Below are 17131 nucleotides of genomic sequence, written 5' to 3' on the forward strand. Positions count from 1 at the left end.
CTGCCCCCTGCTGGTTATCAGCAGGAACGCAGCAGTCGCAAGCGCCCCATCCGCCCAGCGCCGGACTCCTCTGGATCCTTCTAGAAGCAGCTACGCCACCGGCTGTCAGGCGCCTGCGCTCTTGTCCCGCATGAATTTTTGCTGCGCAGACCTAGTTGGGGAGGGCTATCTGGCTTGGAAATGCGTGCGCCCTTGGAAGAAAACCGCCTCCTCTGTCCTCTGCAGCCTGGACCATAGTTCCTGATGCACTGTCGTCACTAATAAGCATCCACTTGTAGGAAAAAAAAAAAAAAAGGCACAGAGATCCTCAGTACTTAGCAGAGGTTGCACAGTCAGAAGCTGGCAGAGTGGGAATCGCAGTGTTTATCTTGTATTTATCTTGTATTGCTTGTTGGCCCTCTCAGGAGTTGGGGTCCCAGGCTAGTCTTCTGGAACCCATAAAGAGGCACCTGTGTAAGGAGCCAAGGGAGTTATTTACAAAGGACTAAACACCACATACCAAGTTACCTAGTGCACATAGCTGTCCAATAAGGTAGGCACACGCCCACGCCCATTCCCAAGATGTGCAAGCTGAGGCAGAAAAAGACTGCAACAAGCAAGAAATTAGAACTAGTACCTGCCAACCCAGACTTGGCTCCTGATCACTCCAGAACCAGAGCCCTTTCCTCAGGAAGAAGTGGGCAATCCCTCGGGCCACTCGTGTGCCCACTCCCCTGTAACACACACACACACACACACACACACACACTGGCCAGTACCCATGCCTTAAGGGAACACTAAGCTCAAATCGTATGAGTCCTTGTGGATGCTTCCAGGGCCGGGGGGTAGGGGGGTGGGAGGTGGTGGGGGAGAGGGGCAGGGGAGGACCGGGGTGGGTCGCTGACGCAGACAGTGCTAGTACGGCTGCTCTCTGGGACCTCCAGTTTATTCTTTAAGGGAGATCTCAGGAATTGAGCCACTGAAGCCCCAGTCCCACAAAGTAAGGCTTCTAGGAAATACGCCAGACACTCGCTGAGACAGACTTCTGGGAAGGGGCTCACAGCCCACCCCAAACTGAGGGGGTTAGCACTCTGCCGTCAGCCCAGGCTGCTGGGACAGGGAAGTCCAACCCATAGGCAACCCTGGAGTCCGACATTCCTCCCTTTCTAGGCAAGCCCTGGCTGCAACTATGGGGTCTGAGGGCAGATGCACAGCTGGGGGTCCTGGTCCTCTCTTTCACTCCTTATCTGTGTGTGATCTCTGCCCTGGGCTACCCCTTGGCTCCCCACAATACCCTTCCTGCCTTGGTCAGTCTAAGTGGATATCTGCTACACAGAAAGCCACTCTCGGTCAGATTATCACGTTACCCCCCCTCATATCAGTCAGGCACAACAATTATAAGCACCCATTCAAGCCAGGCTGACGGACCCTACATCATAGGACAGATTGAGCCACGGTTTGTTTCTCTTGTGTCTCCCCTGCCCCTCTGACACCCACCCCTGGGAGAGGGATCCGGTGAAGGAAAGGGAAGGGGTTATTGCTTTTCTTTTGGCCCAAGCTGGAACCACTGGAGGTTGAGCTGTGAACTTGTTCCAGCTTTCCTCTGGACCCGGATGTCCCACCTTTGCAGTGAGGCGCTACAAGGTACCCCAGTAGGAGTGTGCAGAAGGTGGGGGGCAGCTCGAGGACCCAGCTCCAGGTCAGATTGGGTCAGCAGCGTCGCCATGCAACGGGCGCCAGAATGAGGCTTATGCGTCTGCCTCCTGTCTGGGTCCTGCCCCAGGAGGGACTGACAGGGCTATTATTGCTGTTCTTGCGCAGGGCCACTCAGACACCAGCTAATTTGTTTCAATCGCACCCCCTCCCTTATTGATCAGTGCTTTCGTAGGGTGTTGCGTTAAATGACTTGTCGCCATAGCAACCATCAGATACTCCTGGGGACCGATGAGTCTGTTTCCTGAGCCAGATCGCCCCCTAAGAGCGCGAGGGAACAAATCTCTTTTCATATCGTGGCTGTCTGCTGAAAGGGACAGGATATTGCTCAGACGAGTCCTTTTGAAAAACAATATTAAAAAAGAACATAACCAGGTTTTTCAACAGATTATAAAGTTGTTTCATAAGGTGCCTTCCTCTTAAGAAATATGAAATCAGATTTTAAAACCTTTGACCACGTTAATCTTTCTCCTGACGACTTTGTCTCTCCTTAGGAAATAAGCTGAAATATGAAAGCACTTCCCTGCATAAAGACATCAGCCGTACCATTTATTAGGAGAAAAATTGAAAACAGACTAAAAGCACAGTAATGGAAGATTCAGATAAACTACAGTTCACACACCTGTGAGCATATTAGAGATGTTTCCAATGTTACTTATGAAAGAGACATTTATGTCGATGGGGAGAGGAAACAAGATGTTTAAGCCTGTCTGCAAGGCAAACTTAATGAACACAAAACAAGCCCCAGCGTGGGAAGGGAGGCAACACTTGAGCACCCACTGTGTGGCCAGCCCGTCCAGGGTCTTGGGTTTCCAAGTCATCTCTACCTCTTGTGCTTTAAAAACAATTAATATGCATTGTTACTTTTCAAAGAAAAGGGGTGTGTGTGGGTGTGGGGGGGGTTAAGCTAGGGTACCATTTTCAACCTCCAGGTTAACAATGAAAGCAAGATCCTAAATTCTGAGAGTGAGGAAAGAATTAGGGACCTAAGCCCCCTGCCAGTCTCCAGGCTCTAGGAAAGATCAGCAGCATCCCCAGAGGATGCTCACGCTTTGGTGAGAGATGTTTTGTCTGCAGGGGCTAGAGGCTGCTGCTGGAAGCCAGGTGCTGCTCAGGAGGTGGGATGGGGGAGCTGCTTGCTGTGTGCATGGTGGCTCACAGCTATAAAGACAACATGGTACAGTGGTTGTGTGTCATCCTTAGACTGCACACACTTGCACCATTTAGGTTTCTAGACCAGAAACACTGTCCTGTGGTTGCCCTGGTCTAAACCATAACTAGTGTGGCATGGCACCTGCCTTCGGACTAAATGTAACTTTGTATTAGGAAACAAAGAAGTGCCCTCTTCCAGGGGTTCAGCTCTGTGCAGCATAGAGCCCCCCAGACCCCCCCCCAGTGTGTTGGGGACGCTAGGCTAGGCTCACATCTTCATAGGTACAGCTGTAAAACTGAATATCCCCCAGTGCTGTCAGGCCAGAGGCAGGCAGGCTTCCAGAGCCTGAAGTACTATGAGCGCCACCTTCAGTCCCCCTAAAGCAACTACAGTACAACCCGCAAACCCGCAGCACCTTCCCCCCACCCCACCCTCCATGAGGATCTGGAGGTGAGAGAGCAGGCCAGCCTTGTCACGTCTAAGTGCTCTTTCTCCTGGGTAGAAGGACAGGGGACAGCTGGAACCATGTGCCAGGCCCCTTTTATCCCACTACTTCCCACCTCTACACACTTCTCCGTTGCCAACTGTCGTCATAGGAACCCCAGATGGAGAAGCACTGGGGGTCCTTGAGTGACTGTTACAACACAGGGTGGGTTGACCTTAGCAGGACCTGGCTGCCGCGGATACATCGGGTATATCATCCTGCTGGTCTCCACACTCAAAGCCATAAGCAGAGACACAGAGCACTTTGCCAAATATTGGGATATGAAAGAGGCTATGTTTGAGACGTGCGTGGTCAATAAATGGCAGCTGCACTCATGGGCCCTCTCCCAGCTAAGTATCACCAGAAAACATCTCCCAGAGGGTGGTCCTAGTCTCCAGTCTAGGTAATTAGAGGGTAAGGCCCACAGACCCGCACCTGGCTGAGTATGAAATCTCCTCAGAGCCTGGGCCCCAGGGAGCCCCTTAGTGCAGAACAGCACGGCCTAGGCAGAGTCGCTGGCCCTCCCCAGCCTGTCTGATCTCAGGGTGTGGCGGGGCATGAGAAGATGGGTTTAGGCAAATTACCTTTCTGCCCCCATGATCCTCAGCGTGTGGCTTCACCTCGCTGACATCTGCGCCCTCTGTGGCACAATGCAGATGCTGAAGATGGCTTGGCAGGCCTCCTGCTGGGATTAGTTGGGCATTGGGTGTGGCCAGGTAAGCCTTCCACCTAGGCAAGCTTTGTGCCCAGGCACTCAAGGCTTTATTCTTCCTGACAGATGTCACCAGCCAGCTCCTGAGGCAAGCCCTGTTTTCCTCTGCAGATCTACGGGGGTGATAAGCGGGGGGGGGGGGGGGGGGGGTTGCTGAGGCTGAGGTGGGGTGGACAGTGCACACAGGATTGAAAGGACAGAACCACCACCCTCTAGTTTTGTGGTCCAGGGTCTTGGGGAAGCTCTTCACCTCCGAATAGCCCTATGATCAGAAGCTTAAACATCCTCTTCTTCCTTCATTCAGCCCTATGACTCATGACTCACACCGAGCCTTGTCCATTCCACCCCTGCCAGCAGGGGGCGTACTAGTCCGTTCCACAGCAGTGGGCGTGCTGATCTGTTCCATCCCTGCCAGCAAGTGCTGTGCCAGGGGCTGTGCCGGGCTGTGTTGGGGCCGTAACACGCTGTTGAGTTGTTCCCGGTAACTGGAACCTTATAAACTTCATTCTCATCATCTTCTTAAGAGGATTTTGGGATTTTCTTAAGAATCCCATCAGTGGAGAATGCACCTAATCCTGCAGAGACTTGATGCGCCAGGGTGGGAGGATTCGGGGAGGGGGGAGTACCCTCTCAGAGAAGGGGAGAGGGAGAGGGAACTCTGTGAAGGGGTGGCTGGGATGGGGCAGCATTTGAGATGTTAACTAATTCGTTAAAAGAATCCCACTCGTGGCTGCAGAATTTTCCAGGCTGAAGAAATGGCCAGCGTCTGGCTTGGAAAGCTCACATCCTCCTTGTAGACGCTACCTTGGAGCAGATCAGGCAGAGCCCGAATACCCACCAGGCCCCGGAGCAGCTCCCTTCTCCTCTCAGCTGCATAAGACTCAGAGAGCCCAGGCCTGGGGATGTGAAACACACCAGCCTGTGGTCCAGGGATGACAGTGCATTTCTTTAATTTTTCAATTCATGTCCCAACTAACAGCATTTCCAAGGACCCCATCCAGGTAGATGAGGGGTGTCACGTGTGGGTCTGTTGAATCCCACCACTTGAGAATACATCTCCCTTTCCCCTTCCTGGGAGCCATTACACTCATTGGCCGTCTTAAAAACCCTGCATGACCTTTGTCCTAGAAATTACTTCTGCGAATCGATATTAGTAATAAAGAGAGTTCCTAGCCTGATAATTTGATATTGTACATGGACAAAGCAGAAAGGGCCTTACAGGGGCAAAGGGGGTTAAACTGCACAATCTCTGCTTCAGCCATGCCCTAGAATATGAATAAATACACAGAAATGGCTCAGTGGTTAAGCACACTGGCTGCTCTTCCAGAGGACCCTGATTCGATTCCCAGCACCCTCATGGCAGCTCAGAACCATGTGTGATTCCAAGTCCAGGGATCCAGTCTTCTTCTGCACCCCCCCCCCATGGTGCACATGTTCACACATGAGTGCAAAACACTCACACACAAAAGATACAGATAAATCGGAGGCTGGTGAGATGGCTCAGCGGTTAAGAGTGCCGACTGCTCTTCCAAAAGTCCTGAGTTCAAATCTCAGCAACCACATGGTGGCTCACAACCATCTGTAACAAAATCTGATGCCCTCTTCTGGAGTGTCTGAAGACAGCTACAGTGTACTTACATATAATAAATAAATTTAAAAAAAAAAGATACAGATAAATCAATCAGGCACTGTGTGAAAGTGTCTCAGATGGCTGTCAATAAAAAAAGCAAACAGAAGCTGGGCAGTGGTGGTGCAAGCCTTTAATCCCAGTACTTGGGAGGCAAAAGCAGGCAGATCACTGAGTTCGAGGCCAGCCTGGTCTACAGGGTGAGTTCCAGGACAGCCAGGGCTATACAGAGAAACCCTGTCTCAGAAAAAAAAAAAAAAAAAAAGCAGATAACAAAGCACCGTGGAGTGAACACCATCAGGTTCCAGAAACATGGCTACATCTAAGCCTGTACCTAACGTATGCCGAGGAAAAAATCACATCAAATGCTAATGGCGTTCCTTTCTGGGGGATTCCTCTCACCTTTAAAAAGTTCTCTGCCTTTTTTTTCCCCCTCATACAATGAATCAGTAATGCGTCTCTTGTTTCTGAACATGTAGCTGGGACTGGCTGCTTGGCTCCGATCCCTTCCTGAACACCTTGGGACCAGTCACCTGACCTCGCTGCTTCTGGCTTCTCACCTGTACAATGCCGGCAGCAGCTGCCTCGGTGTTTGAGGGTTGAAGTTAATGTATGCAAAACATGGAGCTTGTGAACTCGGAGATAATAACACCCCAGTGCCAGCTGTTTTTATTATTTGCTTAATTTTCTACATATAAACATGTCACTGCACAGCTCCAGGGGTACCGCAGTGCCGGCTAGACTCCAATGGGAAGATTAAGCCAACACTCACACCCGATTAATCCTCGGCAGTTGGGAGCAGTGATTAATTCAGAGCAGTTGGGACGATGCTGCGTGAGCACACGAAGCAGAGCCTTGTTGAAGGTTTTGATCATTTTCTTAAGAGCATGGGAGGCATGGCACTGAACGGCCTCAAGCGGGGCGGTGATCAGAGTCCGCTGAGTGGAAACTCCATGTCTACACTGTGTGCTGAGAAGGACTGGAGTCTTCCCATAAGACCACGGCAGGTATAGAACCAGGCAGAAGAAACTGGCCACCCTAGGAAAGCACCTTGCCCTCACCCTGCTCAGACCCCAGCAACTCAGGACCTTCAAGAAGTGGACTCCCCACCCTGCCACATACTTGGAGAGAAAAATTGGTCAGGGGTATAGCCGGGCTAAATCTGAAGTGACTAGAGGGGGACACCCCAGAAAGTCTCAGAGGCCATGCCTTCTGGTGGGCCCACCACTCCGCACAGAGACATCCCATGGATGGATGGACACCAGGGGTTCTCAAGTGGCCTAGCTGTGGGGTCCCTGAAGGCAGACAGCCCCCACACGTGAGTGCCCTACCGGGGCCCAGGTCATTGGTCATCTCTGGAACTCTGACAGGCCTTAATGGAGTCGTGGGATGCTTCTCTCTCTTTTGCAGTCAGATCTCTGTCCCTTCCTGACTGTCCCTTCATGTTCCCCAGACCCCCATCCAGGCATCTCTGTGTCCCTGCATGATGTCCCACCCATGAGGTCTCTTTTCAGACTGTGTACCCTAGAAGGCAGAGATTGCCCTGAGCTGGGAGGTAACAGTACTTGGGCTTAATAGACACTCAATAAATATCTGGGGAAGTGGATTTATACAGGGAACAGAGTTGAGAAGAGAAAGCAGAGGCGAGTGGATCTCAGCTCTTCTCTCCGAGCCCCTGACGCTGTGTTATGATGTAGCCTGCTCCACTTCACGCGATGATCTCTGCAGGAGTCAGAGACCATCCCAGGACCTAGCTTGATGTCCCCGGGTAGGTTAACACTTTTTAGTGGACCCCTAAGAGCCTGGCACCTGAGTGATCCCCAATTCTCCAAGACTCCCTTCCTTTGACTAGGACTAAGCATTAAGTACTTCCAGGCAGGATGTCGCATACAGAAGTGCTCAGTGCATGTATTCTCTTGCCACTTGCCCTTCAGACCGGGGATGATAGCATCAGGTGGGGGCCTGACCACGTCCTCCCTCAGCTCCCTGCTCTGTGGGCTGTGTGACTTGGTGCTTCGGGCTGGCCAACGTGGGGGGGTTGAGGTAAAGCACCTCCTAAGAAAGGCCGTCTGACAGCTCCAGGACCGTGGTGACAAGTTAATGAGTTGCACTGCAGTTACCCAAGGCACACGTCTGGGCCACGAGGCCGGCTGTCTGCCGTGTTGACCTTTAAAGGCGAGCATTTAACGCCCACGATCACTCACCTCTGATCGAACGTTCTGAAGATGAAGCCTGTCAGCGGCGGGGAAAGTGATCCGTCACTCTGCCTCCCGCCCCCACACGACACTGTCCTCCCTTCTGAGTCATCGCACAGCTTTGCAAGACTGGTTCCCTCCGGCTCTGGCTGGAAAAACAGTACTTCCTGCCCTGCCTGCTGTTGACTGCCAGCCCAAGGCCCCTTCACCCCCAGCCCTCTTTCCACATAACTCTTTGATCCCAATCCATTCTTAAGCTCCTTGTCCACCCATCTTTGCAGTCGCTGATCAGGGAGGATCACCCCCCCCCCCGCGCCCCAGGGGGAGGCTCACCACAGAGAACAGGAGCCAAGCTAATCCAAGCTCACAAGGTGCCTATGGGTGTCATTTTATACAGTAGGAAGCCCAGCAGCAGAGTAGGTTCCAAGGTGGGCTGACTCAACAGCTCTTTGTTGACCCCAAAGGTTGGCCTCTGGCCCCCTATACCTGTCTGCAATGTGTCCCCCCACCACAGTTTGTTCCCAAAAGTGCGTGTTGCCTGTCTGTCCGCAGAAGCAAATCAACAGCCATTATGGATATTCGAAACATGATACATAGAACTGGCATAAAAGCCAGCAACCCAAAGGAAATGAATACACGACACCAAAAAAGACACCTACACGCCTCTGTACAACAGAGACCATTACAGAAAACCACAGCTGCTCAGAATGCAGAGAACAAGCCAGCAGGGCTCTGCCCCGGTTGGTACAACAAGCCAGCAGGGCACTGCCCCGGTTGGTACATCAGCACTACAGTTCCTTCATCTAAGGCTCGAGGAAACTTTACAAAAGAGAGAACAGAAAGACTGCAGTTTTCCAGAAGACCAGAAAGTCAGCTGTGAGAGAGTGTCCACTAGAAATAACAAGAAAGTTTACACATGATACCTCAACAATATGGCCGCCCTGGGTAAGTGCAGCACCACTAGACATGCTAACGTGGAAGAGGGAAATCTCACAGGGCCGCATCCCTACACAGGAACTACAGAGCGCCAAGGGTTCTGACAGGGGGAGAATTAGTCTTCCCCAGGAATGAGGCCCAATTGGTTATCCAATACCAAATGGTCACCCCTGAAATTGCACATACACTAAAGGGATTGTGTAAGCTCTGTGTGTGTGTGTGTGTGTGTGTGTGTGTGTGTGTGTGTGTGTGTGTATGTGTGTGTGTGTAAGGGGGTAGGAATGACAATTAAAGGAGAAGAGACCATGAATTTGACAAGGAACAAGGAAGAGGACATGGGAGGGACTGGAGAGAGCAAGAGGAAGGGTAGAAATAATGTAATTATATTCTAATTTTAAAAATAATTAAATCATGTATTAGAAAAACAGGACACCTACCTGCACTCCCATGTTTGTTGTAGAAGTACCCACCCCAAGTAACCTGTGCTCAGACATGGAAAACATGGTGGACCTGCCCAGCAGACTATTCCTCAGCTATACAAGGAATGAAATTGGGGCTGGAGAGATGGCTCAGCAGTTAAGAGTACTGACTGTTCTTCCAGAGGTCCTGAGTTCAATTCCCAGCAACCACATGGTGGCTCACAGTGATCTGTAATGGGATCTGATGCCTTCTTCTGGTGTGTCTAAAGACAGCTACTGGGTACTCATATAAATAAAATAAATAAATAATTTAAAATTAAAAAAAAAAAAAGAATAGACCTCGAAATGACTAGAAAAGCAGGTGTGTGATTTCTAGTACATAAAAGGATTACAGGTTGAAGAAATGCCAGTGGCCCCAACTTGATCAAACGCATACACTGAATAACTTATCATCATGTTCACACACACACACACACACACACACACACAGGTCTCAAGTTGTTGGAAACTTCATCCCGAAAGTCATGTTTATGGTGTCTGAACATGGAGCCTTTGAGAGGTGGTTCCGGCTGGATGCCATCACCTACATAGAGCCTACAAGACTGCATTGATGGCTCCTAAGAGAAAGAAAACAGCCAGGCATGGTGGCACACACCTTTAATCACAGAATTTAGATCTCTCAGTTCAAGGCCAGCCTGGTCTACATAGCAAGCCCCAGGACCCTGGAAAGAGAGAGAGAGAGAAGCCTGCATGCTGTCTCTGTTTACTGTATAATGGCCCTATTGTGTTTTGATTCAACCGTGGTCCTCCTTGCCAGATCCTGGTACCCTGATCTTGGGCTTGTAGCCTCCAGAACCACACCCTGTCCTTTATAACATAGTCTCAGGTATTTATCATCAGAACTGTAAACAGTCCCCACCTCTCTTCTGCCTGCCTCCTGAGGCCAAGATGGCGGCCTCCAGGCTCCAGCTGCTCTCTCGGGACTTCCTCTTTTTCACAGGAACCTGTCCTCAGCAGGGTCGTTATTATTCCGGTCTCTGGGACAGTAGTGGGGCTTGTCCGCTGGGCAGCTCTGGCAGCTGTAGACAGTGGTTGGTGCTTCCTACTGCTCAGTCAGATGAGGTCTGGGCCCAGCTTAGTTTTGCAAGGAGTAGAAACAGTTCCTTCTCTTTCTGGCCAGGTTCCGGCTTCCATAACCTTCCACTCTGTCTTCAGAGAGCGACTCTGGACTGGCTTCCAAGTAAAGAAGAATAGATTTTGTTAGTTGTTCTGTCACTTCTCCACTCGTGAGTGTGTGTGTGTGTGCGCGCGTGTGTGTGTTGGGAGTTGGTGGGGGTAGTCCTGTGTAGCCCAGGCTGGCCCTGAACTCACTCTGTAGCCAAGAAAGACTCTGACCTCTTGATTCTGCTGCCTGTGCTAGATCAGGCAGTGTGCCACATCAGGTCCCCACATAGCACTAGGGCTGGATCCCAGGGCTCCATGCGTGTTGGATAAGCACTCTGCCAAGTGAGCAATACTCTAAGCTTTATGGATACTTTTACATTTTTATTATAAGTACTCAAAATCTGACTCTTTACAAAATTTTATAATGAATCTTAGAAATTAAAAACAATTTGTTTTATTAACTAGAACAAATTTATTTCACTACAGAAAAAAAAAAAAAAAGTCTGGGGCTGGGGAGATGGCTCAGCGGGTAAGAGCACTGACTGCTCTTCCAAAGGTCCTGAGTTCAAATCCCAGCCACCACATGGTGGCTCACAACCACCCGTAATGAGATCCAACACCCTCCTCTGGTGTTTCTGAAGACAGCTACAGTGTACTTAAGTATAATAATAAATAAATCAAAAAAAAAAGTCTAATATACTTCAAACACACCAACCCATTGAAGGTATTTTGGGAAATGAAAACCTCAAGAAGCCTCCCTGCCCCGCCCCGCCCCCCCCCCCCCCCCCCCCCCCCCCCCCCCCCCCCCCCCCCCCGCCCCGACCCATCAGACTACATTGTATATTATCCACATGTAGAAGTAATGGTTACATCTTGGGAAATTTTCAAATATTTAATTCCTGAACAAAATGCCAAGAAACAACTTCATACATCTGATCTTGTTTAAGATTTTTAAAATTATTTATGCTTTCCAACATTTAATAATCCAGACTTTTTTAAACTCTGAAAAATTGTTATTTTTTCAGAGGCTAGGAAAGCCTCAGGTCTCCTTAAGTATTTCTTGTCTAAATGGATGTAATTTTACAGATATTTTTATTCCCTCTATAATTGACAACGTTTTAATTAAAGCTGGAAAGTTATCAGAGTCGCAAGACAAGCAGTAATTCCCCCCAAAAGTCTAAATCGTTAATTAGGCGACATAATGAGAATTGTCGAACGTTGGGATTCATGTGGCCCGACAATCATCCCTGAGGCAGCCTGCAAGCCTTATTTGGAGTCATCCAAGCAGGCAAGGGCGCCAGCCACTCGGTGCCAGCACAGAGCCGAGCCACGCGTGCTCTGTGACCTTTTCTAAGCACCCTGAAGCACGAATTAAGAGGCAAAGTTCTTTGCTGAGATCGATCGGGCCCAGTACCCGATGGAGCCCAAGGAGCTGCTTACAAGGTCCAGCAATTACGAGCTAAAGCAGAAATGACTCGCGTAATTGCAGGATCGCTCATTTTAACAGCCTGATTGGAAACTGTCAACACTGTGCGTCTAAGACTAACGAAGCAAGGGAAATGGAGAAGGTGACATTTTCCGATAATATTATTAGTAAACGAATTGACTACACGTCGGATGACAAGGAAGATGCCGCTCCAAAGGTTTATTAACGGCCCCCCCCCAGAAGTTTTCATTTGTAGATCGATACATCTGCGCATTAATACATTTCTAATTGGGTTCCATTAATAGCAGAGATCAGAACCCCTAAAAGAAAGGCAAGAAGGATGCTTCTTGCTCTTTAAGGCAATTCCAAAACAAATCACAGGAATGAAGCAATCAGCCTGGTAACTTAATACCTGGTGATGCATAAGCTCATCACAGAGGCCCCATGGTGTCCTGGGCAGAGGTGACTTAATAATGGAAGATGTAACAGCTCTCCTCCATTAAGACTCTTCTAGAAAGCCCTGAGATGCATGAAATATGTGTTATTATGCACAGCTGCTGGTGTAGAATCCATGCATGCCAATCTGACATCCCCATCAAATAATAGGATCGCATGGGTGCATCTCATAAAATCCACGCTGTGACAGTACAGTCTGCTTCAAAGTGATGTGGGAAAATGACACCCTGCGGGCCCGAGGCACCCTGCCAAAGTGGTCATCCAAAGGAGATTTGTTGAGTTCAAGAGCCAAGCGGTGAAATGGGGGCAGAAATGTGAAAACGATCCTCACTTAGTGCGTCGCAGTCGGCTTCAAAAAACCGTGTACTTAGCTTGACACCTTTGACACCTGAATGAACTTAATTGGAAATTGTAAGGACCGTCAGGCCAGGCTGTCCTTCAACAACACAGGCTGTGAAAAGCACTTTCAAATGTGCAGGAATCCAGGAAATATATTCACAAGCCCTTCCCCAGGAATGTACTAGAAGGAAGGCTGGTGGTGAGCATTGAATATGCTTAATTACAGGTCCATGACTAACGGGACGGAAGAAGGAACGATGCTAAGTGCTCAGACAGAATGGGAATAATGCACCTCAAAGTAGGAGGAGCTGTGAGAAAGAGACTGGAAACAATGAAGCCGCTGATTGTCACATAAATAACAGGTGGAAGACAAAGAACGCCACTTAAATCTCACTAACCAAGCATCCTTGGTTGGCGCCATCTCAGATTGCCCGTATCTGAGCATCCCTCACCTGTGCAAATGCTAGCTCTATGTTACCCAAGCTAATTAGGCAGTAGATGAAAACACAAACTTTGGGAAATTGCAAATGAAATGGAAAAAGTGAAAACATGCCATTGGTACGGGGTAGATCTTGAAAACACGGTGCTCAGGGAAATAAGGTGGATACAGGAGGACCAAGGCCCGCAGGAACCTGCCTCTATGAAAAGGCAGGACTTGCAGCCTCACAGAGTTGGGAAGCAGGGTGAAAGCCGGCATGCGGGGATGGGACGGGGCTGCTAAGAATAATTTTTGTTCCTGGCAGCAAAAGATTTTGGCAATAGCTGATGGTTGCACAGTCTTGCGAGTGCCCCTCGTGTCACTGAATGGAACTCGAAAAGTGGGCTAAAATGATAAATTTTATATCACGTAAGTTTTACCAGGTTTTAAAAATCAATAACGCAGCAATCACAAACCACTGAACCGTGTGGCCTAAAGAGCGAGGGCTAGAGATATGTCGCAGAGAAGCTGGGTTGGTTTGTTTGTTTTAAGTGACAAAACAGATATAAAGAAAGCTTTTTAAAAAGAAAGAAAATGGAACAGATGGAGAAAGAGACAGAAAAAAAAAAAAAAACACCCTAGCTATGTAAGTCCAGCGAGCGAGCGGTCGGTGTAACAGCCTAGCGGGGAGGAGAGAGAGCTCAGCTGGTGCAAGGCTGGTCAACAGGCTTTATGGCGGGGCAAGTTGGGAAGGAAAGATCTGCAAATTGGCTCGGAGAGCAAGCCACCTCTCTAAGCAGCACCATTTAGAAGGATAGAAAAGGCAGGCAAATGGGTTTGATTCCACTGTCAGACAAGGGGGAACTCGGCCCGAAAGCAACCAGAGTGGGGAAGGTGGGATATTATTAGGTCAATGGAGATTTAACAGGCCTGAACACCGACACAGGAAATATCTCATAAAGCAAGCGTTACGGGACACAAACACCCGCCAAAATACATTTACCCATTGCGCTCGGTCAAGTGAACAAGGAAGGTAGGCCAGAGGATGAGCGCTCTGATCAATAAGGAGATCTTACAGCTCGGAGGAAATTTTCTATCATGCCTGGGGGAGCAGCTGGGCACAGAGTACATGCCTAGCACACCAAAGGCTCTAAGTTTAATCCCCACTCTACCTCCACCCTCACCTCCACCCCTGCAAAAGTGTCACAATAAAAAAGTATGCATTGTTCTCCAGCATACATGAAGCACACCTTAAGTTATAACTCATTGTTTATAGTGCCAAGGATTGACCCCAGGGCCTGGCATACACCAGGGGAATGCTCTATCAGAGGGACAGCCCTCACCCACGACTCTCTAAAAACTAGAAATTATAGAAATAACCTTTCATTGATTGTAATGCATTCAAATGTGGCATTAACAACTCAATAAGATAGACTTCCTCTGTCCCGAGTTTTAAATTCCCTCCAGGGGCAAGCAAAATACAAATTGAAATATAAGATGGCAGAATCCTCTTAAAAATAATAACTGTGTGTAAGCATCTTTGGGACAGAAACGGCTGGCTGTCAGAGAAATTAATCGCGCTCAAATACTGGTGGCAATGGCAACAAATTAATGAGAACACAGGGTAAGCTCGTTAGCGTGACAGCGCTGTCACCAACTCCCTGGCAGACACAGCTCAAAGACAGAAACAATGTTATCTTGCTCCCAGTGTCTTGCAGTCCAGCCCCTGGTAACTTGGCCCCATGCAAGTGGCAAGAACAGCATCATGGTGGGACGCAAAGGAAAGGCTTGCGGCAGGTAGCCTCCAGGACAGACACCAGCCCCTGAGACAACCCCCCCCCCAGGGCCTTATTCCTGGGTCAGGCCCCTGCACCCACCGGCTCTTCACCATCTCCCAATATGGCCATCACATTACTACTTCATTGGTTGTATCAGGGCCCTTAAGATCCATTTGTCCTAGGAAATACCATCACAGGCACACAGATGTAGGCTCTCCTGACCCCCATCTGTTTCTTATAACAATGAATTTAGCAAGAAAGAGCAAGCATTACGGGCAGGATGGATGGCTCAGCAATTAAGAGCACCGGCTGCACTTCCAGAGGTCTGGGGTTCTATTCCCAGCACCCCCATGGAGGCTTGCACAATCCTGTACTCCTGTACCATGCTGGTCCCTGGAGCAGCAAGCACACAGCACACTGACATACAGGCATATAAGAAACCAATACACATAAAATAAATAATTTTTTTTAAAAAAATCACAACTTTAGACTCAAAAAGAAAAAAGATAGATAGCTGTGTGGGTGTGGCTCAGTGATACAGCACTTGCCTCGGGTTCAATCCTCAACACCGCAAACAAAACCCCAGATAAACAAGAATCTAAGCAAACACAAAGAAAAAGTCACAATACAGAACTAATGGATAATTCATCAAAAATGAATAAAGAATACAAATATTAAATAACACAGTCATTGTTTTATAATGACAGATGGGCAGTTTCTCAAAGGTTAGGTATAGGGAACAGCATAATCTCAGCTATTCCACACCCAGGTATCTACACAAAAGAAGTGGATGTGTATCGCCAAAAGGGTCACATGAATGGCCAGAGGCAGAAGCAAACTGCTGTCCATCAGCAGAGGATAGGTAAACAAAATGTGGCCTATCCACACGGTACAGCAGGGCTCAGCAGAAGGAAAAACAAGATACTGACAGCGTGCTACAGGTGGGCTGTCCCAGAAACCAGTTTTCTCAGCGAAAATAAGCAGAGACGAAAGGTCACAGAGTCCACCAGTCTCCTCTATGCTTACACAGAACCAAGCCCTTAGAGGCAGAAAACAGCTTGACAGATCCCGAGGGTGCGATAATACGGGGTGAGAAATAATTTTTTAATGCGTACAAGGTATTTTTATGGAATGATAAAAAATTTAAACTAGAGGGAATGAAGGTTTCACAACACTGTGAATGTGCTAAATACCACTGCCTTTCCCTGTGAAAAGGTTAATTGTACGCTATGTGAACTGCATCTTGTATTAGTCACTTGCTTGTCACCATGGCAAAACACCTGACAGGACACCCTAAAGGAGAAAGACACGCTCTGACTCCGCCCCAGGGGTTCATGACGGCATCGCATTGTGGCCATGGAAGCCTGCGGGAGATGGGAGCAGAAGATGGCAGCTGAGCCATCTCACTTCAAGTCTGTCTTCACTGACTTACTCTCTGCAGCCAGGCCCCATCTAAAGTTCCCAGAACCACGCGCCCAGGGCCAGGCATTTGGTGTGTGCTCCTGGAAGAGGAATGTTTTGTTTGTTTGTTTGTTTGTGATTTTTTGAGACAGGGTTTCTCTGTATAGCCCTGGCTGTCCTGGAACTCACTTTGTAGACCAGGCTGGCCTCGAACTCAGAAATCTGCCTGCCTCTTCCTCCCAAGTGCCGGGATTAAAGGCATGCGCCACCACACCTGGCTAGAGGAATGTTTTGTATTGAATCATCACACCTCAACTGGGTGGGGGGCGGCGGGAGGGGGGGGAATTAACCAGGTGGAAAACTGAAAATCCACAGAGCTGACTAACGCCACGAGAGTCCGATGCTCTGCGAGGAGTAAGGGAAGCCCTCAGTTAGAGCAAGCGTGGGTGGAGGCAGCGGCTTGCTGGAAGAAGTTTCCAGAATTCTAAGAGACACACAGCTCTCTACAAACAAGTGTGGAAATTGAGATGAAATCCTCTGTTTCTTGGGGAAGTACAAGTTACCAAAACTGACCCCTGCAAAGATAAGTTTAAACAGTCCAACTACACACACACACACACATAAGGAAACTAGAAAGAGCTCAAGAGAGCAAATAAGACAGAAAATACTTAAAATAATTATGAAGGCCAAACCCTTGAATTTTCTGATGGGGTGGGGCATTTCGAGATAGGGTCTCTCTGCGTAGCTCTGGCTGTCCTGGAACTCACTCTGTAGACAAGGCTGGCCTTGAACTCAGAGATTGGCCTACCTCCGCTTTCTGAATGGCATGTGCCCTATACCTGGGCCACATTTGAATATATTTAAGTGCCCTGATTCAACCACAATAAAGAAAGAAAAGGCTGCTTGTGGACGTTGTACATCGTGGTGCGNA

This window comes from Mus caroli, chromosome 12 (assembly GCF_900094665.2).
Source record: "Mus caroli chromosome 12, CAROLI_EIJ_v1.1, whole genome shotgun sequence".
NCBI lineage: Eukaryota > Metazoa > Chordata > Mammalia > Rodentia > Muridae > Mus > Mus caroli.